Source organism: Chiloscyllium punctatum, chromosome 2 (assembly GCF_047496795.1).
Source record: "Chiloscyllium punctatum isolate Juve2018m chromosome 2, sChiPun1.3, whole genome shotgun sequence".
Taxonomy (NCBI): domain Eukaryota; kingdom Metazoa; phylum Chordata; class Chondrichthyes; order Orectolobiformes; family Hemiscylliidae; genus Chiloscyllium; species Chiloscyllium punctatum.
In genome coordinates this window covers 77,364,469-77,379,197 of record NC_092740.1, presented here as the reverse complement: position 1 = coordinate 77,379,197, position 14,729 = coordinate 77,364,469, and the positions used below count along the sequence as shown (strand labels likewise).

At 40.7% G+C, this 14,729-nt stretch overlaps 1 protein-coding gene across 4 annotated transcripts in view; it reads right to left on the bottom strand.

Annotated features, from left to right (window-relative positions):
* Window positions 1-14,729, bottom strand: part of prr16 (proline rich 16) — a 236,849-nt gene that overhangs the window by 13,009 nt on the left and 209,111 nt on the right. Inside the window, exon 3 of one of the 4 annotated variants that reach the window (XM_072584325.1) lies at window positions 7,749-7,945. The exons of the other annotated variants lie outside the window; for them this stretch is intronic. The gene's annotated coding sequence lies outside the window, so the exon portion shown is untranslated. Of the gene's footprint in view, window positions 1-7,748; window positions 7,946-14,729 lie in introns of those variants that run through there. 4 annotated transcript variants of the gene reach the window in all.

Genomic DNA, 14,729 nt, shown 5'->3' with positions numbered 1-14,729 from the left:
CACACAAACAAAGTGATTCACGTTAAATCGTCTGTGAAAGGCAACATCAGTACAAACAGACAGGTTAACATTTCTTGCCCAAATAATGGCCGTATATAAGTTTTGGATTGTAAAAAGTAAATTGACAAAATTAAAGGGTTAAACAGAATATGGCATCTTGGCCATTGCAGAAAAAAATACAGTAAGCTAGTTAGGATTAGAAGATAAACATTCCAGTGAAAGCAAAATTCTGCAAATCCTGGAAATCTGAAGTGCACACACATAATTTTGGCATAACCTAGAAGATTGGCAGCATCTATGGAGGGAAAAACAAAAGGAGTCAAACTCACCTCAAATTAGAGTCATAGAGTCCTACGGCACAGAAATATGCCCTTTAGTCCAACTCATCCATGCCGACCAAGTTTTTTAAACTAAACTAATCCCACTTGCCTGCACTTGACTCATATCGTTCTGAACCTTTCCTATTCATGGTCCTGCTTAAATGTCTTTTAAATATTGTAATTGTACCTGCACCCACCACGTCATCTGGTAGTTCATTCCACCTACAAACTCTGTGCGAAAACGTTGCCTCTCAGGTCCCTTTTAAATCTTATTCCTCTCACCTTAAAAATTTACCCTTGAGCTTGAAATCGCCCACCCCAGGGAAAATATCATTGCTACTCATCTTATTTAAGCCCCTCATGATTTTATAAACCTCTATAAGGTCACCCCTCAACCTCCAACACTCTGATGAGAAAAGTCCCAGCTTCTCGCTATAACTCAAATCGGCCAGAGCGAGCAACATCCTATTAAATCTTTTTTGAACCCTCTCCAATTTAATTATGTCCTTCCTATAGTAGGGCAAACAGTACACAGCACTGTAAAAGTGGCCTCACCAACGTCCTGTACAACATCAATATGACTTCCCAACCCCTGTACTCAATGGTCTGAGCAATGAAGGCAAGCATACTAAACACCTCCTTCATCATAATGTTTCTCTGAGATACAACTTTCAAAGAACTATGTACATGAATCACAAGGTATCTCTGATCAACAACAATACCCAGGGCCTTACCATTAACTGTATAAGTCCTGTTCTTGTTTGTGTTACCAAAATGCAATACTTCACATTTATCCAAATTAATCCCAATGCTACTCCTCAGCAAATTGGATAGATAATCTTCTTCACAATCAACTATACCACCAATTTTAGTGTCATCCACAAACTTACGAACCATGCCTCCTGAATTCTCATACAAACTGTCTATATAAATGACAAACAAAGTGGATGCAGCACTGATCCCTGTGGAACACCACTGGTCACAGGCCCCCAGTCCAAAAACAACCCTTCACTGTCATCCTCTGTGTCCTACCATCAAGCCAATCTTGTATCCAACTGGCAAACCAAGAATTTCATGTGTTCTAACTTTACTAATTAGTTTACCATGCAGAACCTTGTCAAAAGCTTTACTAAAGTCCATGTAGACAATGTCTACCTTTCTGCCCTCATCAATCATTTTGGTTTAATCCTCAAAAAACTCAATCGAGTTTGTGAGATACGATTTCCCACATACAAAGCCATGCTGATTATCCCTAATCAGTTTTCGCCTCTTCAAATGCATATAAATCCTATCTCTTAGAATCCCCTCCAACAACATACCTACCACTGATTTAAGACTCACAGGTCGAGAGCTCCCAGGCATCCCCTTACAGCCTTTCTTAAATAAAGGACAACATTAGCCATCCTCCAGTCCTCCAGCATCTGATCCTGTGGCTGTAGATGATACAAATATCTCTGTTGGGGCCTCACAATATCTTCCCTAGTCTCCCACAATGCCCTGGGATACACTTGATCAGGTCCTGGAGATTTAACCACTTTCTGTTTTTTTAAGACCTCCAGCACTTCTTCTGTATTGTGGATTGATTTGAAGACATCAATATTTATTTTGCCATGTTCGGTAGCCTCCATTTTTTTCTCCACAGTAAAAACTGACACACAATATTCATTTAATATCTCTTCCGTCTCCTGTCGTTCTACACATAGGAAACCTTGTTGATCTTCAAGGGGCCACATTCTCTCCCAAGTTGCTATTTTGTTCTTAATGTATATCTAGAATCTCTTTGGATTATCCTTACCCTTATCTGTCAAGGCTATCTCACATTCACTTTTTACTCTCCTGACTTGCCTCTTCAGAATACCCCGAAATCCGTTATATTCTTCAAGAGATTGACTTGATCCCAGTTGTTTATACATACATTTACTCAGAAGTCAAATTAGTTTGGCAAATGCTCCGTTGTTTTTAATGGATTAGGTTTTCCTGAGGAACTATTTACTTCAGTGCAGCAGAACTCTCCAAATTCTCTGAATAAATGATACTTTTGGAGGTATTGCATTCAACAGAGAATCTACGATTAGAACTGAAGGATGAGAAAGGACTTAAAGTTTGTCAGATTCTTGACAGTCAGCACATTAGCTTTTAAAAATGCACTTTACAACTTTTGAGATTCAACAATGTGCTGACTAATACCATTATGACTCAGATGTTTTGTCTTAGAGCTTCATTCCTTCTTATCAGTTAACCTCTCCTGCCTTCCAGTGTAGTACACAGCATTTTTTAGTTCTTCCTCCCCTACTCCCCATGCTTTCTCTGCCAATGTACTTATTTAGATTGAAAGAACATCACCATTAACACAAAACCTTCTACATGTACAATGAGAAGAGTAATAAAAGTTAATGCAGACCTTTTGAGAATGTAAGTGAAAATAAACATTTGCTGAATAAATAATTTATATCAATGTTGAGGATAGAAATTGGGGATAATAAACTTGCATGCTCATGAAACTAATAACGAATCAAGGACTGGATTTGCTAAAGTTAGCAAAACCTGCAAGCAAACAAAATTATAAAAAGATAATGGCACAAAAAACTAACTAGCATCTAATAGGTTACAAGAAATAAGTGAAGAAATAGTTAAGAGCAGAAAATTACACTAAAAATATCAGAAAATGCTCAAAAAAGTGAGCAAGTCAGGTAGCAGCTGTGGTACATGAACTTTAGAGGCCAGATTTTTACCCACACTTCCCTTCACCCACTGTGAACCAATGGGAAGGCAGGGAAGGGGGCATAAAGTCACATGAGTACCACAACTGTTGCCTTCTTGCTTCACTGGTAATTTCTTAACATTTGTTGTAGAAATGTTGTTGGAAACTATAATTAACAACAAAGTGATTGAACACTTAGAGAAATTTGAGCTGATTAAGAGAGCAAAGAGGGATTTGTAAATAATGGGTCATGCATAATGAACCCATTATAAGGGAGTAACTAAATTAATAGGCAGGGGAATGCAGGCTAGATTATAAAGGGGAGAAAGTTTTATTGCAGTGTTACAAAGGCCACATCTGGAGTATAGGATACATTTTTGAGTTGCACATTTTGGGAAGAATATATTGGTTTCTGAAGAGGCGTTGTGCAAATTCACCTGTGTATTATGAGAAATAAAGGGTTAGATTATGAGGAGAGTTCACTAAAGTTTATATTTGTGGAATATAGAAAATTAAAAGAGCGTTTGGTTACAGTTTTTAAAGATTTTGGAAATATTCAAAGAAAATTATTGTATTCTGCTGTTGCGTCTGGGACAAAGAGGCATAACCTTCAATCAGAGCCAATCTATCGGGAGTGAAGTGAAAAGTAAAGGATGGTTTAAATGAGGAACTCTCTCTCTCACATAAAAGTAATCATGCTACTTCAATTAATCAGTTTAAAGCTGAGATTGATAGATTTTGGCTCACCAATGGTACACAGAAATGAAGCCACAGAGGCTGGATGACTTCAGGCAACTAATTTATCGTGAACTCATTGAGTGGCAGGATAGACAGGAGCAACTGAATGGTCTATTTCTCTTACTTTCAGGCATCCAGGAGGACAGCCAGAATTTGATTTCATTCATAGGATGGGCCTGTCAAAGACTGCAGCAGCATTTGCTATCCTCATTGCCTAGAGGACAGTTAGGTCTGGAGTCACATATGGGCCCCACCTAATGAGGATGGTAGACTTACTTCCTTAAAAAAACATTAGTGAACAAAATCTTACAACAATTGACAATGGTTATATGCGGCGGAATCTTACGGGGGTCTGAGTGATGTAGGCTATGGTGAGATGTGTGACAGAATCTGTTGAAAAGTCCAGTGAGACTTATTTTGATATTAGGAGGAACTTGTTAAGCAGTGAGGTGGGTTTCTCACCAGGCAGCAGTGAGTTGGCAATTAAATGGATAGTTTGGGCTGTCTGGAAACAGCAAGGTAAAAGAGGCAGTGTCCACAGTGAGCTGCATTCCCTGCCATCACGTGGTGTTTCTCTAGATGTGAAATGCAACTCAAAAATGGCCAGGACAATGGTCAGGTTAGGTGGTTTGATAAGCAAAGGTGCAGCATCCATATTTGCTGGATGCTAGGATATTGCAGTGGCAAATACGTGAATCAGGCATTTTCAAACTCCAGTTTCATTTGTGATCAAATCTTTGCCCACATGCAATACCTGCAGAGGGAACATACTTAGGCATCAAATCTTGATCAAGGTTGATTGTGACATGCTGTTAGTGCTTGACAGCCTGGCATTGCTATCTCAGTGATGGCAGAAGTTGGTAGCAATGACTTTAAAGGAGGTTAATGCTGGCCAAAGCTGCCTATCACCTATGGAACTTTCAGATTTCTGTGGGATGAGGGAAACATCATATTTCATAGAATCATAGAATCCATACAGTGTGGAAGAAGGCCATTCAGCCCACTGAGTCCACACCAACCCTGCGAAGAGCATCTCACTAAGATTCACCCTCCAACTCTATCCCTGTAACCTGCATTCCCCATGGCTAATCCAACCAGCCTACACATCCCTGGACATTATCGGCAATTTAGTATGGCCAATCGTCCTAACCTGAACATGTTTGGACTATGGGGGGAGACCGGAGCACCTGGAGTAAACCCATGCAGACATGGGGAAAGAGTGCAAACTCCACACAGACAGTCGCCTGAGGGTGGAATCGAACCCAGATCCTTGGTGCTGTAGCTGTGCTAACCACTGAGCCACCGTGCCGCCCATTTCATGTAAGTATGATGATGGATTGTATGAATTTATGGACGGCACGGTGGCTATCACTGTTGCCTCACAGTGCCAGGGACCTGGGTTCAATTCCTGCCTCGGTTACTGTAGGTAACCTACTCAAATAAACTGAACAATTGTTGTGGATCTGAGATGGGAATGAGCTCTGAGCATAGCAGGCACTCCATTTTCGATGTAATGTGATGGTCACTCAGCTGGCATGGCACCTCCTGAAGTTGGTGCATATGCTGTAGAACACAGCCATGGTGGAACAGACAATACAACTCTTGGAGACATGGTCCTGTAGTTTGGAGTGGTCTATAGGGAGTTTGGGGTTGAGGGGGGAGGCTGCTACAGCTGAGATACAGTGTGCTGCATCTGGACAACTGGAGCAGACAATGAGGCATTGTAATAGCAGCTGGGGAACAAGGGGAACAGGAGCAGCCACCTGAGAAGGCTGAAGATATTGAGCTAGAGGAAGCTCTGTTACAGATGACAAAACTTAGCTACATCAAGTGCTGCAATCTAGACAGGACCTGGTTGATAACCAGCTCTATTAGAGGAGAGCTGAATGCAGGAGACCACCACTGTCCGTAGAATAGTCAGTGATCATGATTCCAGGTTTTCATTTGCATTGTGGGGTGGACTGCAGCCTTAACTTGTTTTGTTTGTGTTCAGTTTTGTGGCTGCCATTACAAGCTCATGTTTGCATGTTTTTCCTGTATGTGCTGTTTCTCCTAACGGACAACGACAAGATGGGAGTGTCCAGTGAGAACTGGGAGAGAGTAACAATGACTTAAGAGGATGTTATGACATGATGCAGCTAAGGAGAGCTAACCTTTGTGGTGCAATGGTTAACAGTCGCTAGGGTGATGGAGTAGGGTTTTATGTGCGAGGGAGTGTCAACCATGCCAGTTATGTTCCATGAGCAGCATAGCTTCATGGCAGCTGTGCTATATTGCATTGCTGGTGAGGGGGAATACAGGATTGCTCATACCTGTGCAGGCCCACAGCAGCATTGTAAAGATGGTGGAGCTGTAAAGGATACCAGGCTTTTGGTAGATATTGGACGAATGGTGAGTTTTTTCTGGGAATGGCACATGGTATGATGGGACTAGGATTGGACTTGAGAAATATAATTGGGCAGGGTGGTAAATGTGATACATTTGGTAAGTTATGGTGAACAATTGTGTTGGATCTTGTGGTGAGAATCCCTCAAAAAACTCAATGTAACTTGTACTTACTTGAAAAATGTGGTGCTGGAAAAACACAGCAGGCCAGGCAGCATCCGAGGAGCAGGAGCAACGACGTTTCGGGCATATGCCGTTCTTCAGGAATCTGAAGAAGGGTCAATGCCTGAAACGTCGATTCTCCTGCTCCTTGGATGCTGCCTGGCCTGCTGTGTTTTTCCAGCACTACATTTTTCAACCCTGGTCTCCAGTACCTGCAGTCCTTACTTTCTCCCCCTAACTTGTACTTAGCCAAGAAAACCTAAGATTCAGCCCAAAGTTGCTATTAAGAAAACTTTTTAATTCCTGATTTTTATTGAAATCAAAGTTCACCATTTGCCATGGTGGGTTTTAAACTTACATCATGAGAACTTTAATATAGGAGACTGCATTCCACATGAATTGACATTACCATGACACCACTGCCTCACCTTAAGTTGGCAGCCATCGATTTCAAATGTGTAATTGGGGATTCAAATGCTCTTTGAATATTTCAGGCTATTTGCCTGTTCTACAACAGACTCAGAAGTAATGGTCAGGAACAGTCAGAAGGGAGTCATTTTCTGCCTTATTTAAATGGATAATTAACTGCTCACAGCATGCTGCTTTTGCTGTTATAATTGGCCATTAGTGACACTGAACTTTTTCATACGTTACCTGCCTAATTGCACAGTGGAACTGTGAGATGGACCTTCTGGTAAACATTGAGTTGATGTTTCGAATTTGGTCGGAGCAGGAGAAGGAAGTCCTGTAGCAGGTAAAATCTCAACAATTTGCAGCTTTGGAGGCAAAAAGCAGTCGGAGGGAAACTCACAGGAATCCTATCCAGATTGATAACTTCTTATCTTCAGTTCAGTGCAGGGCAATGTTTCTAGAAATTCTGGATTTTCATAAACTTACATGTCTGTTGAAGCATCAACTGTAGCCAGAACCAGATTCCTTCAGGTCCATGACAAGGATGTAAGGTAATTGTGGGCCAGAAATTTCATGTCTCACTGCTAGTTTAGGTTGCAATAAATGACATTAGTACATTGGTTGACCATCTGCCCATATCTGTGTTATGCATATGACAAATGCATTCTTTGCTAAAGTTAAACACCTTATTCTCTTTCTCTGGAGAGATTACAATGCAGAGAGGTAGATATCTAGGCTTTACCCAAATTGCATGCTGCCTCCAGTTGCAGAACATCATCGACTGCATGCACACACCCTTGAATAATAAACCCATGGTGTATACAATACATGAACAGAAAGACTTATCATCCATTGAATGTACTGTTGATGTGTGACAGGTTACACATCACCACACAGGCTTGTGCCAGATATCCCACTGATGCTTTTTCCAATGCGTGAATCTTTTATTCCTCCTCCCTTCTGCCCAAACCACTAGGTCAATTGTTAGCTACTTGGAGACAAATGTCTCTGTAGTTGTGACTGATGATACTTGGCAGGAATTCATATATTGATCTAGTTGAGCTACTTGAGGATAAGACCTGGAGATGGAAGAGCATGAAGAACAGGAAGAACAAAGATTATGAACAAAAAGAAAGTCAACATATCTTACCAGCTGGCATTCAGGCAAAGAATGGGAAATGACAGCATAGACCTCTTCTATGATGACTATCTGACAGCAATTTGCTCACTGCAAGATTCCACATGTATCAGTTACATTATCAGCAGGCAACATACTTCAGCAGTGCAATTTGAACAACGTACATGGGAAAAACTCTTCATGCCGTGGGATTTGAATATCCATCCAAGCATGCAAATGCTTTAGTGATTTAATGTTTTGGCTGAAAATGGCAATGCATCCTCAGCAGGGCACTGAGAGTCAGCCTGCATTATTGCTCAAGTCTCTGATGTAGAACGTGAACCTATGACCTATAGATATACACAAATAAATTTGAAATAGCTGGGACAGCCACACTCCTTTAACTATGGGCATGAAACTATTAAGGCAACTCCGTCTGTTCATTTGCTTGAAATTTGTCCCCTCATTCTTTTAATTTGAAGATATGCTTCAGCAAAATCACGCTTGTCAGTGTAACTTACAAAATATCTGTCCGAAATCTTACTGCAAAGTCACAGGGGTTTTCCAGTTGCAAATTAAGTTATTTTCAACAGTCAGTTCTAATGAGCACAACATCAATAGTGTGAGACTAAGTTTTGTTATAATGCAGTAAATCCTTAGAGATTTATTGGCTCTATAATGCAATAAAGCTATAACATTTAATCAATGTGTTACTATTCTTAGAAATGTTAAGTAAACAGTGGGATAGAATTTGAATCCACTTTCTCAGTTGATTGAGTGGGGATAGTGGGGGAAGCTTGGTCAGTTAAGAATGCACTGATTTGTTTTTACACTGACCTTTCCTATGGAACCAAAAAGAAACAGATAAGCTTTTCCTGGCACCACTGCCATGCCATGGCCTCCGTCCCCTCTAGATTAGATTACCGACAGTGTGGAAACAGGCCCTTCGGCCCAACAAGTCCACACTGACCCTCTGAAGAGTAACCCACCCAGACCCATTTCCCTCTGACTAATGCACCTAACTTATGGGCAAATCACCTGATGTGCACTTCTTTGGATTGTGGGAGGAAACCCACACAGACACAGGGATAACGTAGACAGATACCTGAGGCTGGAATCGAACCTGTGACCCTAGTGCTGTGAAGCAGCAGTGCTAACCACTGAGCCACCGTGCCTCTTGCTAACCACCTTGTGCCCAGAAAAAGGTTGAAACCAATTTGTAGGTGATCACCTTTTATGCATAAAATGAAGATGTCGGCCTTCCTCATTGAATTAACATTTCCAGACCATTCAAAATTGGTTTAAAAAAATATGATCAGTGTGTTCCTGCTGTGAAAACAATAGCTGCAGAGGGGAAAAGAAGTCGCCTTTTGTTGCCACAGCAACATCATGATATGCAAGTTGAAAAAACACTGACTATAATTTTCTTTCAAAAATTATTTTTCCTTTGGTGTTAAAATGTCAGACTAAATTATATAAGTTAAGCTATTATGGTCCATAATTAATTTATTTAGTAGCTAAGATCCAACACTTACTCAGCAAGAACTGAAATTTTTTCACATCATTTTACACTAGAGCAGAAAGGCTTTGAGGGACTACACAAAACATTTTAGCAGTGACAATGATACTGTATAGCTTATGAGAGGCCAAGAAGTGTCACGAGCATTTTAATTACAACAACGCGATAATGATATGTAGCAGAAAGCTACTAGACCATTTCAACACAAATGGGGATCGTTTTGACTTTGTACGATGCTATAAAATTGTGCTATTGAGTTGACAGCCTATGTTATATGTCTCTCAACTTTTACTATCATAGATTTTAGCATTTTCCAGCTAATTGAAACCTAAATGTGAAAGTGGTCTTATTATCAATGCAATTTAGATTTGCCATATTTTATACTAATATCTCAGTTAGAACATTGAACCGAACTGCATAGTTTAGATGTAACAATATTTAAGAAATAGATTTTCAAATGGCAAGCTCTTTATGCTAAAGTCCAACCTAAGCAATTCTATTGATTTTGACTTTGGGTGATAATGGAATAGAAATTCAAGAGAGGTGAACATAATAGGTGGCTGATCTGGTATGACCCATCAACTATATCATCCAAAGCCATAATTACCCACAGAAGACATTTACGTTTTAAACAGATTGTAGAATTGGGTATTGTTGGCAGTGGACATTTTTTTTGTAAAAAGCAAAAGAAATCTTAGTGTGGTATTTCTTGAACTTTGCAAAAGGTCAATGATGCCCATCCTCTATATTTTTTAAGTAACAGTAAGAATTATGGCTCACATTTATCATGTTGATGCTGGTGCTGACTGAGCATGATAATCTTTATTTAGCTCAAGAGTGAGTCGACAGTGAAATTTAAGATTATTACAATCTCCATTTTTCACTGTAATCAGAGCATAAATCCATTTGTAAATCTCACTCTCTAAGTGGCATTTATAATTAGGCTTCTCTCCGTACCTGGTTTGTGCTTTGATACAATGTTGTAATCTGCATGAAGTATTTGCATGTCCTAATATGAGTGAATCAGTTTCATTTTCATTAGTTGCCAGCTCCACTCAGAGCTATACACGTTTATTTAATTAACTACATCTGTCGTCACAAGTGGGTGGCCTTGGCTATATGGAAGCAAAATAATGTGGATGGTAAATATCTGAAATGAAAACAAAATGTACTGGAAATGCTCAGCAGTATTCACAAAGGAACAAGCATTGTTAACGTTTCAGCTTGATAACTTCTGCGAGAACAGCTCAGGATGATACTTCATCAACCCGAAATAGTGGAGGGATTTTTATAGCCCCCTATTGGCATTTTTGAAAGCGGTTGGGCGCATAAAACGAGAAAGAGTAGTGATCCCAGTGCATTCCTGCTGACTCCCAAGCTGTCCCCTGTCTGAGATTAGACTGACACGAAGCCCACCCACCCTTAGCTTTACTAAAGTACTCCGGGTTGGCATTAATACTGCTTCAGGGCCTTGTTCCACCTCCACTGCCAATATTACAATGGAAAAGAAGTGGCTAGCTTGCAGCATTTCCTACTCTGGGTGAAATGTGGGAAGGTAGTGGGGAAGGTAGTCTGCATCTAAGTGCCTCTTTTATTTTTTAAATCTACGTTGCCCAGCTTGGCACCTTCATGCCAGCCTCTCAAACATATATCCGCCACCTGTAGCTCCTCCTTGTTAGGGTCTCCGATCCCCCCCTCCACCAAAAGCCCAGATTTTACCTATAAGTCCTGTTTCCCTTCTTGTATTTTCCTTTTCGTTTTGTAGTCCCAGTGATGGCCATGACCATGTGTTCTGATGCTGCCAAGGTTACTCGGCTGCTGGTCAATCAGATTGGCAGGACATCCTTAGTAAAGGCTGCTTTGGCATATTATCGTTTCTGGGCAGCCCTTTTCAAAGTTGGCAGGCTCAAGACTGACTTTACTAGTGGGGATAAGGACAGTCTGCAGAATACCTTCCCACAAATTTGACACCATTCACTTTGGGTCTTTCTCCACATAGACAGCAAAATTTAATTTGAAAAGCACAGCTCCCAATGACAGGACCAGCAGTGGGCATCGCAATGGTAGCTGTAACCTCTGCATTACAATACAGGGCAGGGTTACATGAATCATGAATGATCAGACGGCTGGAAGTTTCTGCCTCTGCTGTCACCTTTTAGTTTTATTTACTCACAGGATGTGGGCATCGCTGGCTGGGCCAGCATTTATTACTCATCTTTTGTTGTCCTTGAAAAGGTGGTCGTGAGCTGTCTTCTAGAGCCACTGCAGGCCATGTGCTGTAGGTACAGCCTCAATGTCCATAGGGAGGAAATTACAGGATCTTGACCCAGCGATGCTAAAGGAACCATCATATATTTCCAAGGCTGGATGGTGTGTGCCTTGGACAGGAACTTGCAGTTCATGGTGTTCCAGTGTTTCTACTGAATTTGTCCTTCTCGACATAGTGGTCATGGATTTTGAAAGTGCTGTCTAAGTACTAAATGCTAAATTAGTGCAGACTTGGATGGTGTCAAGCTCCTTGAGTGTTGTTAGAGCTGCGTGCATCCAGGAAAGTGGGAAGTATTCCATCACACTCCTGACTTGTGCCTTGCAAATAGTGGACAGGCTTTGGGTAGTCAGGCGGTGAGTTACTAACTGTAACATTCCTAGACTCTGACTTGCTCTTTTCACCACAGTATTTATATGCAGCAAAAACAGCAGTTGCTGGAAAAGCTCAGCAGGTCTGACAGCATTTGTGAAGAGAAATCAAGTTAATGTTTCGGGTGCAATGTAAATGGTATGTGTCGCATTTAATGTGATCATTGAGTGCATCATGAGATATTTGCCGTGCCCTCATTCAGGAGCCATGTTTGCCTGTTTTGCTGCATGGTTAGCTATGAATTAAAGCTACAGAGGCACATGTCAATTGTATAGGTAACAATGTCACCAAGTGGTTGAATTCAGTTGTTTTTGTACGGTATTGCAATAATTGCTTTGATTCTCAAGGCCATGTGATATGGCTGAGCATACAGCCTTTTGCACCTTCCATAAATGACATGCCAAGGAAACTGCTGAGGTCTTTTAACAGCATGGCAAATGATAAGTTGTTTGGAGCAGGAGTAAACAATTCATTCCATCAAGCTTGCAACAGCATTCAATCAGATCATGGCTGCCTTGATTATAACCTTGCCTTCATGCTCCCGTTGATCACCCATAACCCTTGACTACTTTGCCAATCAAAAATCTGTCTAACTCAGCTTTTAATACATTGAATGAAGGAGCCATCACTCCTCCTTGTGGAAGAGAATTTCAAAGACATGTTACACACTGGAAGAAGAAATTCTGCCTCATCTCTATCTTAAATGGAAAATCTCTTATTTTTAAGCTATACCCCCAGATCTAGATTTTTCCAAAAAGAAGAAACCATCTTCTCAACATCTACCCGTTTAAGCCCCATCACAATTTCTATGTTTCAATAAGGTCATTCTTTGTTCTTTTTGCCTTCAGGGTATACAGGCTCTACCTACTCAAGCTTTCTCTCCACAATTTCTGTCTTCCAAGGTGTCAAGTCAACCTTTTCTGTTTACAAGGCAATAACAACCATCCTCATGAAAGGAAACTAAGATTATACATGATATTCTGGTGTGGTCTTACCAATGTCCTGTACAATTATAGCAAGCCCTCATTACTTTTAAACTCCAAAATCCTTGAACTCAAGGTGGACATTCTATTTCCTAATTACTAACTGTACCTGCACGCTAACTTCTTGTGATTCATGTTACAGGCTCCACTCAGACATCTTCATAACATCTCTCATCCATCTCAAAAATCAAAAGGTTCTTGTGATTTGCTGTTTGATATGCCAATCATCACTATCTCTCATCAGAGCAGCACCCTCCTGTTTGAGGCCATGAACAAGACCATCCCCTGCTCTCTACTTCCCTATTCCTTGCTGATACTAAACCATGCCTCTCACCATAGAATCCCTATATTGTGGGGATAGGCCATTCAGCCCATCAAGTCCACACTGACCCTTTGAAGAGCATCCCACTCAGACATACCACCTACCCTATCTCTGTAACCCTGCATTCTCCATGACTTATCTACCTAGCCTGCACATCTTTGGACAGTGTGAGGAAGCCAGAGCGCCCAGAGGAAATCAGCTCAGACACAGGGAAATTGTGCAAACTCCCCAGAGACAGTTGCCCAAGGGTGGAATCGAATCCAGGTCCCTGGTGCTGTGACACAGCAGTGCTAACCACTGTACCATCATGCTACCCCTTATGCTGCTAATTAGAGAAAAGAAAAATCTCACATTCATTCCAACGAATAAACAACACGTCACTTTGAAACCTTTGGGGAACTAGAGGCATGAGATTCCTGTATGCTGCTGACTTAATTTTAAAAAATGAATGTTACTTAATTTGGTAAAGTTCCTATTTAGTAAGTACTCAAAGTGGATAAATGCATGGTAACTGGATTCCCACCACAGGACAGCACAACGCCTGCTTCACCAACTTTATATTAAGAACGCAATGTAACAGCAGGAGTCCAAAATTTCAACTCTTGTCTAATCATGTTCCTTTCCAAAAAATCCATTATATTATGTCTTTCCTGCCTGACCTAGTGAGTATATGCAGCATATTTTGTTCTTATTTTACATCGAATAGAACTGCATGCAGCCAGAGAAAAATGTTTGGCTAAAGCACAGAAAAGCATATTATCTACAACTACTTGTAACACATGTTATTTGGTGAACACCCATAATTAGGCTTGTTTCAAGTTTCACTCTTGTTTTGTGTTTTCTTTTTGCAAAAGCCAACTTGAAATGGATAAATACCTCTGTTGCATGCACAGTATTGGCAGAAAATATTTCATACCACACATGGATTTCCACTTTTAGTGGTATCTTTAGATTGTATTCATCTGGGCCACTTTCATAGAACTTGCTCTGAGAGGTGAGAGAAGGAACAGGAGCATCTTCAAGTGATCAAGAGATCTTGAGAATCTGTAGCTCATCTAACTTTGCTTTAAATCTGATTGCCATCAAGGTAATCACTGCAAAAACAATTTCTTATTCCAATTGTTACTTTCCTTAAAAGGTATTGCTGTAGCAATGGAAATAGAAGAAACAAAAGAATTAAAAACTTCAAAATTCTTTCATTTTGACTCCTTTAAATCCATTTGCTACTCCATTTCTAGGTAACTTAAGGATTATGACAGAGAAATGTAAGGTTGTACATTCTGCAACGCATAGAAGATGAAAGAGTTCTATTGTTGCATGGTTCATTCCTTTAGAGGTAGATCTAAGCCTTCCTTTGGGGTGGGGGGTGGGGGGGGGGGGGGGAGGGGACAGCATGGGGAATCACTGAAAGTTCAGGGAAGTGTGGCCCACCC